This window comes from Muntiacus reevesi, chromosome 15 (assembly GCF_963930625.1).
Source record: "Muntiacus reevesi chromosome 15, mMunRee1.1, whole genome shotgun sequence".
NCBI classification, from domain to species: domain Eukaryota; kingdom Metazoa; phylum Chordata; class Mammalia; order Artiodactyla; family Cervidae; genus Muntiacus; species Muntiacus reevesi.
This window is the reverse complement of record NC_089263.1, coordinates 40,960,949-40,973,983: the sequence shown is the minus strand read 5'-3', so window position 1 is coordinate 40,973,983 and position 13,035 is coordinate 40,960,949. Positions and strand designations below refer to the sequence as shown.

General features: G+C 40.7%; 1 protein-coding gene across 1 annotated transcript in view; it reads right to left on the bottom strand.

Moving 5' to 3' along the window:
* The window catches only part of NPAS3 (neuronal PAS domain protein 3), an 811,965-nt gene that overhangs the window by 788,403 nt on the left and 10,527 nt on the right, over positions 1-13,035 (bottom strand). The gene's annotated exons all lie outside the window — the stretch shown is intronic.

Genomic DNA, 13,035 nt, shown 5'->3' with positions numbered 1-13,035 from the left:
TCACCCCAGCATTCCTAATTTCTTCTTAACCTATATTTTTCTTCCATAGCACTGAGCACCACCTAACATACTGTGTGATCTATTTGGTTTTCAATATTTATTGCTTATTGCTTGTCTCCAACTAGGAAGGTGAAGATTTTGGTCTTTGTTCACCGATCTACCCCAAACAATAGCTCCTGGCTATAGAATGTGCCCAATTAACATGCTGAATTAGGAGAGGAAAGAAATCACTGCGGATAAAGCAAAGGCACAGAGACAGTGCACGTGTTGTACCTAACACAAGTTAAGTGGACATGTTTCACAGATAGGAGCAGAGTTTGTGTTGAGAAAGACCTTGGGGGAAAAGGAGAGGCAGTCTAGAGCAAGATTGGGGGCATTTAAACACTACGCTGTAGACACCATGTGGTGGCAATGAACAGTCAATGATTTTGAGCAAGAAAATATGCTAGAAACAGTATTTTAACCTGAGAATTATTTATAAGGTGGCCCAGAAATGCAAATCTATATTGCCTTGCAAGGTATTTTGTATACAGTAGACTCAAGTATTTAACTTAATAAAACTAATGAAATAGAAGATAAGATGACTAAGGAAGAGACTGCAACAATCTAGGCATGAAATAAGAGCTTAAATTAAGGACATGAAAAAGAAGAGAATTATTTTTAAATCATGCTGCTGCTGCTAAGTTGCTTCAGTCATGTCCGACTCTGTGCGAACCCATAGATGGCAGCCCACCAGGATGCCCCACCCCTGGGATTCTCCAGGCAAGAGCCCTGGAGTGGGCTGTCATTTCCTTCTCCAATGCGTGAAAGTGAAGTCGCTCAGTCATTTCTGACTCGTAGCGACCCCATGGACTGCAGCCTACCAGGCTCCTCCATCCATGGGATTTTCCAGGCAAGAGTACTGGAGTGGGGTGCCATTGCCTTCTCCATTAAATCATACTACAAGCAGGATATTTCAGACTAGACAGAGGGAGAAGAGAAGAAGACTCCAAGAGAAAGCCTGAACAACTAGAAAATTTAAGATAAAGCAAAAGAAGTATCAAGTGGAGGGGAACATTCTAAGGAAGGTGTGGCATTCTTTTCTTGGAGAATGGCTCCCCTGTCCTGGAGAGAGCTCTAGACTGGAGATCAGGAAAGCCTTTCTTTGTAGTAAGGCAGGCCATATAGCCACCCTGTAAAATTCTTCAAATCTCTGAAGGGCGCTTTTAGTTTGGTTGGCTGAGGATTTTCTCCATGTAAAATAGAGATAAAACATAGTTTACTGGGTTTCTTTGAGGATTTATTGGGAATGACCATGTAGAGTTTACAAATTTGTTGGTCTTTACATGCAGAGGTTGTTGATATAAAGTAGATCACAAGTAGACACATCAAGAGTTTGGAAATACAAAACTTGGACACAGGTAGGGCTTGATATGGCAGCTTTCCCCATTGCTCAGTGGTAAAGAATCCGCCTGCATTGCAGGAGCTGCAGGAGATGTGGGTTCGATCCCTGGGTTGGGAAGATTGCCTGGAGGAGGGCATGGCAACCCACTCCAGTATTCTTGCCTGGAGAATCCCCATGGACGGAGGAGCCTGGTGGGCTACAGTCCAGAGGGTCGCAAAGAGTCAGACATGACTGAAGCCACTTAGCAGACACACAGGGCTTGATATAAAAGTTTTGGATTCATCCATTTCTGTGATAACCGCAGTGTAGGAACATATGAAACTGCCAAAGGAGAGATCTAATTGCCCCCATACTAGAGAGCACAGAGGGTTTAAGTGACTAAAATGTTCAAATATAAGAACCTGCCCTCCTCTACAGGTAAGGCTTTAGGCTCCTCAAAGTCTTCTTCTTTTGCAGAAATAGATTTCAGGACTTACCCTCCACTAGACAATGAATGATTTCTGTGGAAAACTGTCATCCTGCTCCAAGAGGCCATATCCTTCTGTTCAAAGGGGATAAGCTGCTGGGCCAGACTGACTCAGATTATTCTGCTATTAAATAAGCTACCAGACTGAACCTTACCAGCTGTGTAAACTGAGCAACTGGCCTACCATCTCTGGGCCTTTATTTTCAAAATGAGTACACTACTTATTGGAAAAATGGTTGTTCGGGTCAGTTACCACAATGCCTAAAGACCATAGAACACCACAGTTGGAATCTGTTCCTCCATTTCCTTCTGATATCAGATCAATTACTGCATCTATGTTACTGCATATGGAAAACCAGCCAACATAGAGGCAGGAGTGGTGAAACTGAAACCTAACTTCACTATCAAGAGTTAAAACTTCTGTTGTCCCTAGACGGATCAATTTAGCCTCACAAGGAAAGACCTCAGCATCAGTGAGTATTCCCTTTTGATGGCAGAATAAATGCAGCCATATTGTCTATGTCACAGAACCTCGATTTTTGAGGACACACTGTACCACAGTAATCATTTGTGTCCTTCAAGTTTCTCCTGAGCAAAGTAAATAAAGGTATTTGTGGGGCAAGTGAACCAAACTTGCCACTAGATCCTTATTTAAAAAAAAATACACTACTTAAAATCTGCTGGCCCATAATTCCAGTTTAGTCTTCCCCTCCCAAAGGCATTTCACAAGTGTGATAAATTAAAAACAAAAATAGCATTCTTTATTCCTACCAGCCTCATATAAATTGTTACTAGTTCTGGGCAAGCAGCATTCAGAGAAGGGGGTAAAAGATCTTGCTATCAGATGAATTTATAGATCATCAAGAACTCAGCAGTTCCCCCTACTCTCCACCTTTATCCCCACTGGATGTGTCTCCAAACCTCTGCTCTTTAAAAACATGGTGACATGACCACCACTACTTTCCCTGATAATAATTCAAGACGTAGGACACCTGATGGATTTCTCCAGGGGCTGAGAATTGGAGCTGCTGTTTACTTTCCCCTTGCAAGCCCTCAAGTAGTGAGGCAGTCCCTAGAAAAGCACACCGCCTCCCTGGAAGCGAGCAAAGACGGGCCTGCTATTACAGATATTCCTCACTTTTCTGAAATTTCCTTTAGACCACTTTGCTTTTATGAAAGACTACATTTGTACCTGTTTTAATAACTGAAAGAAATCAGGAGAGGACTTTCACATTTAGGGGAAAAGGCAAAAGCAAAAATAGCCGTCAGTGTTTGCTTTGCAGTGAGCCGTTACCGGCAGCACACCGTGTGAGCAGCGAGAGGCTCCGCCAGGCTCCTTCCCCAGGAGCTGCGCTCAGCGTCTCAGCATCAAGCCCCTGTAGCTCGAACTGTGTGTGAGAGCATCTGTCTTCATCTCCATCCATTTTGTGCATCTGTTAGCAAAATGGGTCCTAAGGTAACTGCTTCTTTGCTTTCTATCATTTTGTCTTACGAAAGCTTTAATTGGAGTGCTCTGCTTTCTGATGGCTAGGGAATCCTGCCCTGCAAATGTAGTTCTTCACCAAGAGATCCAGCTGGTGTCTAAAGGCCTGGAAGACTATGCCCAGCAGAGTCAGGCCAACTCAATTTCACTCCTAAAACAGTTTTGTTAGTGTAGCTGAAGAACAGAAGCAAAGCAAAGAATCAAAAAGATTGTGTACCTCTACTGGCTGCAAGGCCAAGGCATGCGACTGACTGTGATTCACTCTGAGCACCCCTGACAGACAGTAGTTAAAGAAATCAGGCTCTTCTGGAAGCTTGTGTTGGTTGAAATGCAAGTGATGAGAACTGCTAGAGAAAGAAACAAATCTATCATCATCGATTTCTTATGAGTAAAAGCCAAGAGTGATATATTAATATATCACTATATATTAATATAAAATCTTCTATATAAATACTATTGTATTTATTGCAGGCAGTCTTTACAGCTGAACTGAAGGTAGGGAAGGGAAATTAGGTTTTAAATAATATACAATGATAGTCTATTTAAATTGCATAAATACCAAGCACTCAGTTTCAAAGAATCCTGATTGATACGTGAATCACAAAGGTCTCAGGTTTGCCAATGGAAAATCACTCAAGAATACTTTCCTTACACTCTGGTCATTGAACCAAAATCCTCCCAGAAACCAGACTTCTCTCTGCTTTGAGAACTAGAAGAAAACATCTCAATGCTGAACACAGTAAGTAGAATTCTCTTTTTAAGCAACGTAAGGAATGATGCAGCAGACGTGGCATGTGAGAAAATGAGTTTGTAAGGCAGCCAAAAAGCTCCATCTAATCACGTAACAGTTACTTCTCAACTTCTCACACATGTACATATTCTGACCTTAAAAGCTGTATGTTTCAAGCCCACCATACCCTTCTCACAATTAGCTGCATCCTACAACTTTCTACCTTTCTACGATGGACTCTCTAGATTAAATTATTGATAGGATAGAGAAGGATTTTTCGGCCAAAAATTTTATCACTAGTGCTTACTGGAGCTCTTGGTTTTTTTCTAACAAAAGAATTTAAATTCCCCACACAAGAAAGTAATAGAAGCTCAAAATGGAAACACAAACCACAACAGAAAAGATATATATGTATATATGAAAGCAAAATTTCTGCAAAGAGTAGTTTCTATATGGAAATGGACTGTATAGCTTCCAACTTCCCTTAAATAAGTTGCTTGTGTACAAATTAGAACACTTGGCCCCAGGTATTTCCTAGCTAGGGCAACCTGTAGATAGATTCACAAGTAAAACCTATATTCATGGGTATACATCTATCAAAGACGACATGCATATATACACAAATACATGCAAGGATAAACACCAAATTGTTAATAGTGGCTGTCCATGAAGGTGCCATTACAAATGATATTTTTTTCTTTAGGTTTATATGCATTTTCTATAAGTTCTGGAATGAAATGTGTTACACCTCTATTCAAAAAGAGCCTTTCCAAGAGAAAACAATAACTAGTCTAGAAATTGCCTCCCCCTAGTCCACCAACCCAGAGCCATGGCCCTAAAGAAATATAATTTCAAGAATATTTCCCCCAACACAAGTTGATGGCCTTCCACAGTATACTCGATAAGCTCCAAAGTAACACAAATCCAAGATCATCCCTGAGCAGAGGACAGGGAATTCCCTGAGTCACTAGACAAATACATGGAAATAAAAGTTCTGAGTAACACTGAAACCATAATCTCTTCTCTCTGTTGCTGAAAAGACTATTATAGGGGTATGCTAACTACATATCTTCTCATTTAAGTGGATAAATAAATCCTGTTGCATTTCTCTGCTGTAAGCTTATGCCTACTTTTAACACAGACCATAATACTTATTAAGTGACATTTCCACAATATTTTAATGTCTTTTTCATTGGAAATTTAAGAAAATATAAATTTTCCTAAGCATATGAAATTTTCTGGTGTAGGAAATTAATAGTGATCCTAAATATCCACCAAAGTTCACAAGTACTCCTTATAATGGAATACTGTATTCTGAATGCTATGAAAGTGAAAATCCTTGCATTTATTTATGTAACACACAGTAATAAACAACAAATTTGATATATAATTCAATGTGAATGTTAAAGTTATGTATATGCTAAAGGATGTGTTCCTTTAGGACCTTTCAATTTCTTAACATTTCCACAGTCATAATGGTTTATCTGGCTGGGGGCTGAATGACTAGTTCCATTTTGCAAAAGAGAGCTCTAGGCGGTAAATAGTCGTACCCTAAGTTAGATGAGTAACATAGTACAGCTCACTTAGTGAGTTTTTACTATATGCCAAGAACTACAGGAAGTGCTTTTGTAGTTTAGACCTTACACTCTTAAGTCAGACAGACGGAGGTCTAATGCACCCACTCCAGTATTCTTGTCTGGGAAATCCTACAGACAGAGGAGCCTGGTGGGCTACAGTCCACAGGATGGCAAGAGTCGGACACAACTTAGCGACTAAACCACCACCACCACCAAACTTTTTCTGTAAAGAGCCACAAAGGAAACATTTGAGCCTTTGTATCCCATATGGTCTCCATCACCACTATGCAACTTTGCCATTATAGCACAAAAACAGCTATAGATAATGCGTAAGTGGTTAGGGAGAGCAGTGTTCTAATAAAACTTTATTTACAAAAACAGGCAGCAGAAAGGGGGTACAGCTGTGGCCAGTGAGCCATAGCTCAGTGATGCTGATCCAATCCCACTATATCCTACCTTCTTAAGCTTGAGTGAGCTATTCTATAAGCCACTGTTATCTGTAAAATGGTGGTGATAATCACACACAGGGCCTGTGTTTATTGTAAACACTTAAAAATGCATGTAAAGCTATTAGCCCACTGCCAGAAATCAGCATCTGGTAAAAGATTAGTAATGTTAGTCATTATAACTAACTTTATCATCACATTGATCCTCAAAAACAACCATGAAATAAATATTTTTGCCTCCATTTTAGAGAGAAGAAAACAGAAGCTTAAAGAGTTAAGTAACTTAGTCACTGTCCTACATCTAACAGATAACCGTAGGACTAGATCAAACTCAGATCCATTTCCTCCAGTAATGATTAAATATTATTGCATGAACTAGTGGACCTAAATTAGACTAAGGCATAATTCTTCTACTCAACTGCATAAACTAAGTCCAAAAATTCACTAAAGACACATTTAGAGACTTAAGACACAGCACAAGCTGTTCTTAAGGTGAAGAGAATTAAATCCACAGTTTATGTGTAACCATACGCTTGCTCTGTTATTTTTTAAATCTGTGCACAAGCACATAAGTCTCTGTTCCCCTCTGAAACCACGCGCTAGAGATTCTGAACACTGTAGTTGAACAGCGTGCCTACAAAAGGCTCATTGTAGCTCTTTTCCTCTAACTCGACCTTTACTTTCTGTTCTCAAGTTTCTAGAGTTCTCATACATACCGCAGCTGTGTCACTAACCAATTATTTTTTAAAAATCTAGGCAGTCACTTCTCTCATAATGAAAATATACACTCCGGTGAAGGCAATTAATATTCTTTCATTTTTAATCATGCCTCCTGTGCCTGTCCATTTTTTCTCTCTGGCATTCCTTTATCTTGAATTACAAGTGGTCTGTGAGGAGAAAGGCAAAAACAGAGTACCTCAAGCCAAGAAAAGCAGTCAATTCATGAACTGGTCCTGAACTGGACTGCACACTGGGAGAGTCCTCCAAGATGTTTATAAATAGAAAATAACTTCAAACTAACAAACATGGGATGACTGCACCTTCTCCCCTGCAAAGCACAGCAAGTACCTCTCTAAACAGAGGCGGTGCTGAGGCCGTGGGCCACTCCCATGGCAGATTTCCTGCTCCGGGCCTAAGTTGCTTCCAGAGCTACTCCTCTGACAGACAGTTCTGTTCTACCCTTGCCCCTCCTGAAAACCTCTCCAGGACCCCACACGGGGAGCAGCCTCCCTGATGCCTTTGCTGCCCCTCCTTCTCCAACTTCAACTGTCCTTCTTCCCTAGCCCTCCACTCCTCATAAGTGCTATTTGTAATTTGCTACACCGGGGTCTCAAAGAGTCAGACATAACTTTAGCAACTAAACACCACCACCATAAATATCCATCTTTTAGCCCAAATCACTACCTCTAGCACCTCTCCCCCAAATCAGGTATCTCCTCCACCATCAAGACTCCAGAGCCCATTTGTGATTAAAAATAACTCAAGATGGTAATGACGATCCTAGATGCAAGGCAGCAAAAGAGACACAGATGTAAAGAACAGACTATTGGACTCTGTGGGAGGAGGCGAGGGTGGGATGATGAAAGAATAACACTGAAACATGTATATTACCATATGTAAAATAGACAACCAGTGCAAGTTCGATGCATGAAGCAGGGGACTCAAAGCTGGTGCTGTGGGACAACACAGAGGGATGGGGTGGGAGGGAGGGAGGTGGGAGGAGGTTCAGGATGGGGGAGGTGTATGCGCACCTGTGGCCGATCCATGTTGATGTATGCCTGGGGCCACCACAGCGTTGGAAAGTGATTGTCCTCCAATTAAAATAAATTAAAAAAAAAAAAACAAAACTCTTGCTTGGTGCCACTCCCTTTATTTACATTCACCTCACTAGAAGCACCTCTCACAGGGAACCCCAATTACTTATTCACCTCTCAGTCTTCCAGGCTTCTGGACGGCAGAGCTTTTCTTAGACACTTTTGACTAAGTCAGTTTGTGTAAAACAGCACCTGACTTGTGGGTGGCAATCAAAATACACTTGGTTAAATGAATAAATTAGTTCCTTCTAAGCTAGTTTGGTATTAGCCCTGAATAATATACGTTCATGCCATCCACATTACCAAGATATGCCACTTCAAGTCGTTTGCAGGCAAAGTCATTGGTGTGATGCTAAAATTAACTGGGAGAAACCACCAGAAACCATGCTGAGGTCTGAAAGGCATGATGTAGAAATTAGAATTCATTTGACTATTGAAGCTGTTCTTGCTACAAAGTTCAATGTCTGTTTAACATGCAGATTCTATTAGAGCTCTTTATGAAGTTCATTGTATATTTCTCTTTTCTCAATTCTTTCATATTTACTGATCCAGACACCACTGGCATATATTATTCTAATGTGTGTGAGGTGGGGGAGGGGGTGCCAGTTTAATAGCAATCAATCAGTCAGGTTATGTAACCAGTAAAAGGACTGGCTGCTGCCACTGGAACCTCCTTGACCTTTCCCTCCCCTTCACCCCTGGTGGCCATCTCTCCCCCAGCAGACTGCCTGACAAGGCACCTGTCTTGTTCTCCTTAATTGGGAGGACACGTGCAAGTGGTTTGGCACTGTCTGGCACAATACAGTTGATGAAGACTGGTGAATTTCTTCTGTCTTCATTCATTCTCTTAACTCTTATTCCTGGATCCTGTTAATTCCTTCCCTCTTCTGAATCTGAAATCTTCCCATTCCAAACCCCTACTTCTTGACCAAAGTCAGTCTTGAGTCCTCAGTAGGAGAACACCCTCTTTCTGAATTTGTTCTTTTCAAGAAAGAGCAAAAAATCACCCCCTGCCCTTCCAGGCCCGTATTCATTTCTCCAATCCCTGTCAGGGGTGTCTGAAATTATTCTGTTGGATAAGACCGTTTTTAGCTTGAGCTCTTTACTTGGAGTTGCTTGTTAAAATTTGAATGGCCCTGAAAAGAGTAACAGTATCAGTTAACAACACCTGATCTGCAATGAGAGGGACAGACAAAAATGCATGCCCCACCTCTTTGGGGAAAAGTCCAAAGCATAAAACACTACCCAGGTATCCAGGTGGAGTGAATTTCACAGAGCAGAAAAATGGGTCTGAGATGGAGAAGGGAGAAAACAAAACCCCCACAAATTTGCCAGTGTTCCCTTATCCTTGGATGATGCCTGTCTGTGTGTTAGTCGCTAAGTTGTGTATGACCTTTGTGACCCCATGGACTGTGGCCTGCCAGGCTGCTCTGTCCATAGAATTCTTCAGACAGAAATAAGGGAGTGGGTTGCCATTTCCTTCTCCAGGGGATCTTCCCAACCCAGGGACTGAACCCTGGTCTCCAGCATTGCAGGCACTCTTTACCCTCTGAGCCACCAGGGAAGATAGCTATCTAATAAATTACAAATACCTTCTCAGTCTTGGCTGCACTATGAGACTAGGAACCCTGACTTAAACCCTTTTGATTAAAATAGTACAGCAATGCCTATCAAAATGGTATATAACAAAGGCTCAGTAAATGTCGGTAACTTAAGTTCCAGTCTCCCCAGACTCATTCTTAAAGCTGTGTTCAGCAACAGTCATTTAAGGATGCCTAATCTTCCTCAAGTCCTCTATGGTAGAGTCTAAATAGGTAGACAAATCATCACAAACTTTAAGGTCCTAAAGGTCTTTGTCAGCTGACTCTTTTCTATCTAGTTACCCTTCCTCACAACCACACAAACACAGGTGATTTGATGAATTTATTGCCACACTTCTATCTCATGTCCATGAAAGTTTCTTTTCCCCTGACTCAAATATTTTCTTGTCTTTCTTTAAAAATAAATTTTAAAGTCATCATAGTTATTATGGAGAGGGATGTATTTTTTTACCAACTCTCCATTGTACTTTTATGATTGAATGAAATTTGTAAAGTATTTACAATGTGGTTAGCATTTCTAAAAACACTGTATTCCTACCCTTCGCCAAAATATTTAACATCACCAATTACCATCTTAAGTTTTAAACTGTCCATGTCATAATCATTTGATTTAAGAAGCTAGAATAACTACCATTATTCTGAAATCACAAATTATGGACATTTTGAAATAATTACTCACAGGTTTCATATTTCTGTGTACTTTAAACTTTCAATATTATTGAAATGAATTACTTATATTAATATTAATAATTCCCACTAACATCTAAGTGCAACATATAAAATGTTTTAAAATATAAAATAATTCACAATAATTATGAAGCCATAGAATTACAGTTAGAAACAATATCACTCCTCTTAAGTGATACATGCCGGTATTTTAACAATTAGATGAGTATAGGAAAACATCTGATAGGCAGCATTTTCCAAGTTTTATAGTGCAAATACTTTCCCCAATTTCATGTTACCAACATGAAGTCAGGGGTTGCAGAGTTAGAAAGATAAGCATACAGTCAGCTCTTGTGAGCCCATCCAAGCCGGCTCTGGCACATCCTAAATATGCAAAAACAGACAGTGTAGCCTTTTCATTCCGGAACCGTTTTCACAGACTGGCCATTGCTTTACAACCCACTGTACCCTGAACACTTACTGACTTAACACCCATACGTTATCATGCTTACACGTTTACCGGCCAACTACTATACTGATTCTGGATACCTAAAGCACAGTGGTAAACGCATCTTACCTCATAACGCGCCCTGGGTGCTGTGCTCAGTCGCCCGGTCATGTCTGACTCTGTAACCCCATGGACTGCAGCCCGCCAGGCTCCTCTGTCCATGGGGATTCTCCAGGCAAGAACACTGGAGTGGGCTGCCATGCCCTCCTCCAGGGCATAACGCACCCTATGTACATATATATGTGAGTTTAGGTACACATACACATGTACACATATACATGAGTTTAGGTACACACACACACACACACACACACACAAACAGAAGCCTCACAAGATAAAACACACTCTTCCTATATGCAATGCACAAAATTTCTGTTCTCTTCTATTTCATTTTTCAAATCTGACCTTGATCCATTAAACTGGAATCACAATGCCACTATATCAGAAGAGGCCCCCAAATTGAGGAAAAGTGTTCTACTAGACGCTAAGCTCACTGAAGATAGGCTTAAATGCCTCTTGTCTGTGTCTAGCCATGAGACTAGCAGTAACTACTGAGGCCCAAGGACGTTTAGTGACTGCCCAGAGGGGAATCTGAATCTGCCAACTTTGTTAAAATAGCCCTCGAGGCAAGTGATAATTCATTACACAGAATCAGTACATTCACGGCTCAACATGGAAAGCTAGAGGGTCTTCTAAGACAGCCACCCCTTCCCCAGAAATTCATGAAAATGTTTTTTTATAATTGTACGAAAGCCGTCAATGTTGGAACTCTGGCCCTTTACCCTCTGTGGCCTTATGGCCAGCCCGGCCTGTCCGCCTAGGATGACTAAGCAAATCTGAGCGGGCAGCATTTCCCTTTTACTGATAATGTTCACCCCTAAAAAGTGTTGACAAGACACCTATCTTTTTCACAAAACATGTCCAATCCTCTAGGGAGGGAACCTGTATAAAATTAAATATGTTATATAGAACATACATACTCCCATATAGAACACCAGCTTTCCAATAACCAGAAGCCAAAGGTTTAACTGGAGAAAATACTCACTCAGGAAAATAAAGTCAGGATCCATGGCCTTTTTCCTCAGTGTGCCCAGGCACCACATTCCTTTTTATGGGTGCTATTAAATGTACACTATAGTTTCAAGACAATCCAGATAAGTATCTTCACTAAACCACACAGCACCATTAATCATCTCAGTGACAGTGCTCCAATTTAACATCTTGGGGATTTCCTCCCCTTCTTCATCATTTATTTGCCAATATTTCCTTGTTATGAATATCCCCCTAGTGACTTTCCCTGGCAGCCACAGCTGTGCTGCCTACTGTGTCTACCTTGACTACAAATAACACCAATTCTTAAAAGAGCAAGCCCTTCGGATGACACCTCCGGTTCGAAGAGAAGCCTGGCTACGGACTGAATTCCTGGAGACTCCATCCACACTCCCGTGAGTTTTAACTGATAAACCTCAGCCTCTAAACAGATAGGGATGTTAGACACGTGATGCTGGCCTAATTACAAATGAACAACAGTTGGCTGAATGGTCAACAATCAACTGCTGCTTTATATGGTCCTTAAAGGACCCCCTTCTTCTACAGCAAAAGGCTTTCTCCGAAGTAGCCACAGATCACAACAGAGCCACAAAATCACTTAACAAATTACAGAAACCCGACTACCAGGAGCCTCAGTAATTATGACTCACAGATAATCAGAATTTTCCAAAAAAGTACCATCAGAAACAATTCTGCATTGTAATTACACTAATTCTGATGAAGATAATAACACCATTTAGGCAAAAGAATATCAAGAAATGAAGCCAGAGAAAAGTTGCAAAGATACAAGAGTCCCAGTGACATCCAGTATCTACTTTGTGTCTACTTCAGAGAGCAGCCTCCACACTCTCCAGGATTTCTTGATCTTTTATAAAATGGAAACCATGAAAAAAAAAAAACAAAAGACACTCCACAACCAACTGAAGAAGGAAATAAAAGCAGAACTCACCAGCTTGTATTCAGATAGGAGGTTTAAGGAAAAAGGGAACTTTTTTCAATAATAAAACTCTACTGCAAAAGAAGAGTCTGAAGACAGAAACACACCAAAGTAGATTTGCAAAGTATATCCAGAAAGGCTAATGCCGTCAGTGAAACTGTGTTTACCTTACTTTACATTTTCTATAGGGAGATTTGATTAATTAAAAGTTAATGTTGCTTCTATCAATATTTCATAACTTTTCTGGAAAGCTTTTTTTTTTTTTTTTCAGTTTTGGGACGACTCCAATTTAGACTATTGTGTTAGACAAACAAAACCCCAGAAGGCTTACCAGTCAAGCTAAGATACATTAAAATGCCTTTCCTCCCCAGAG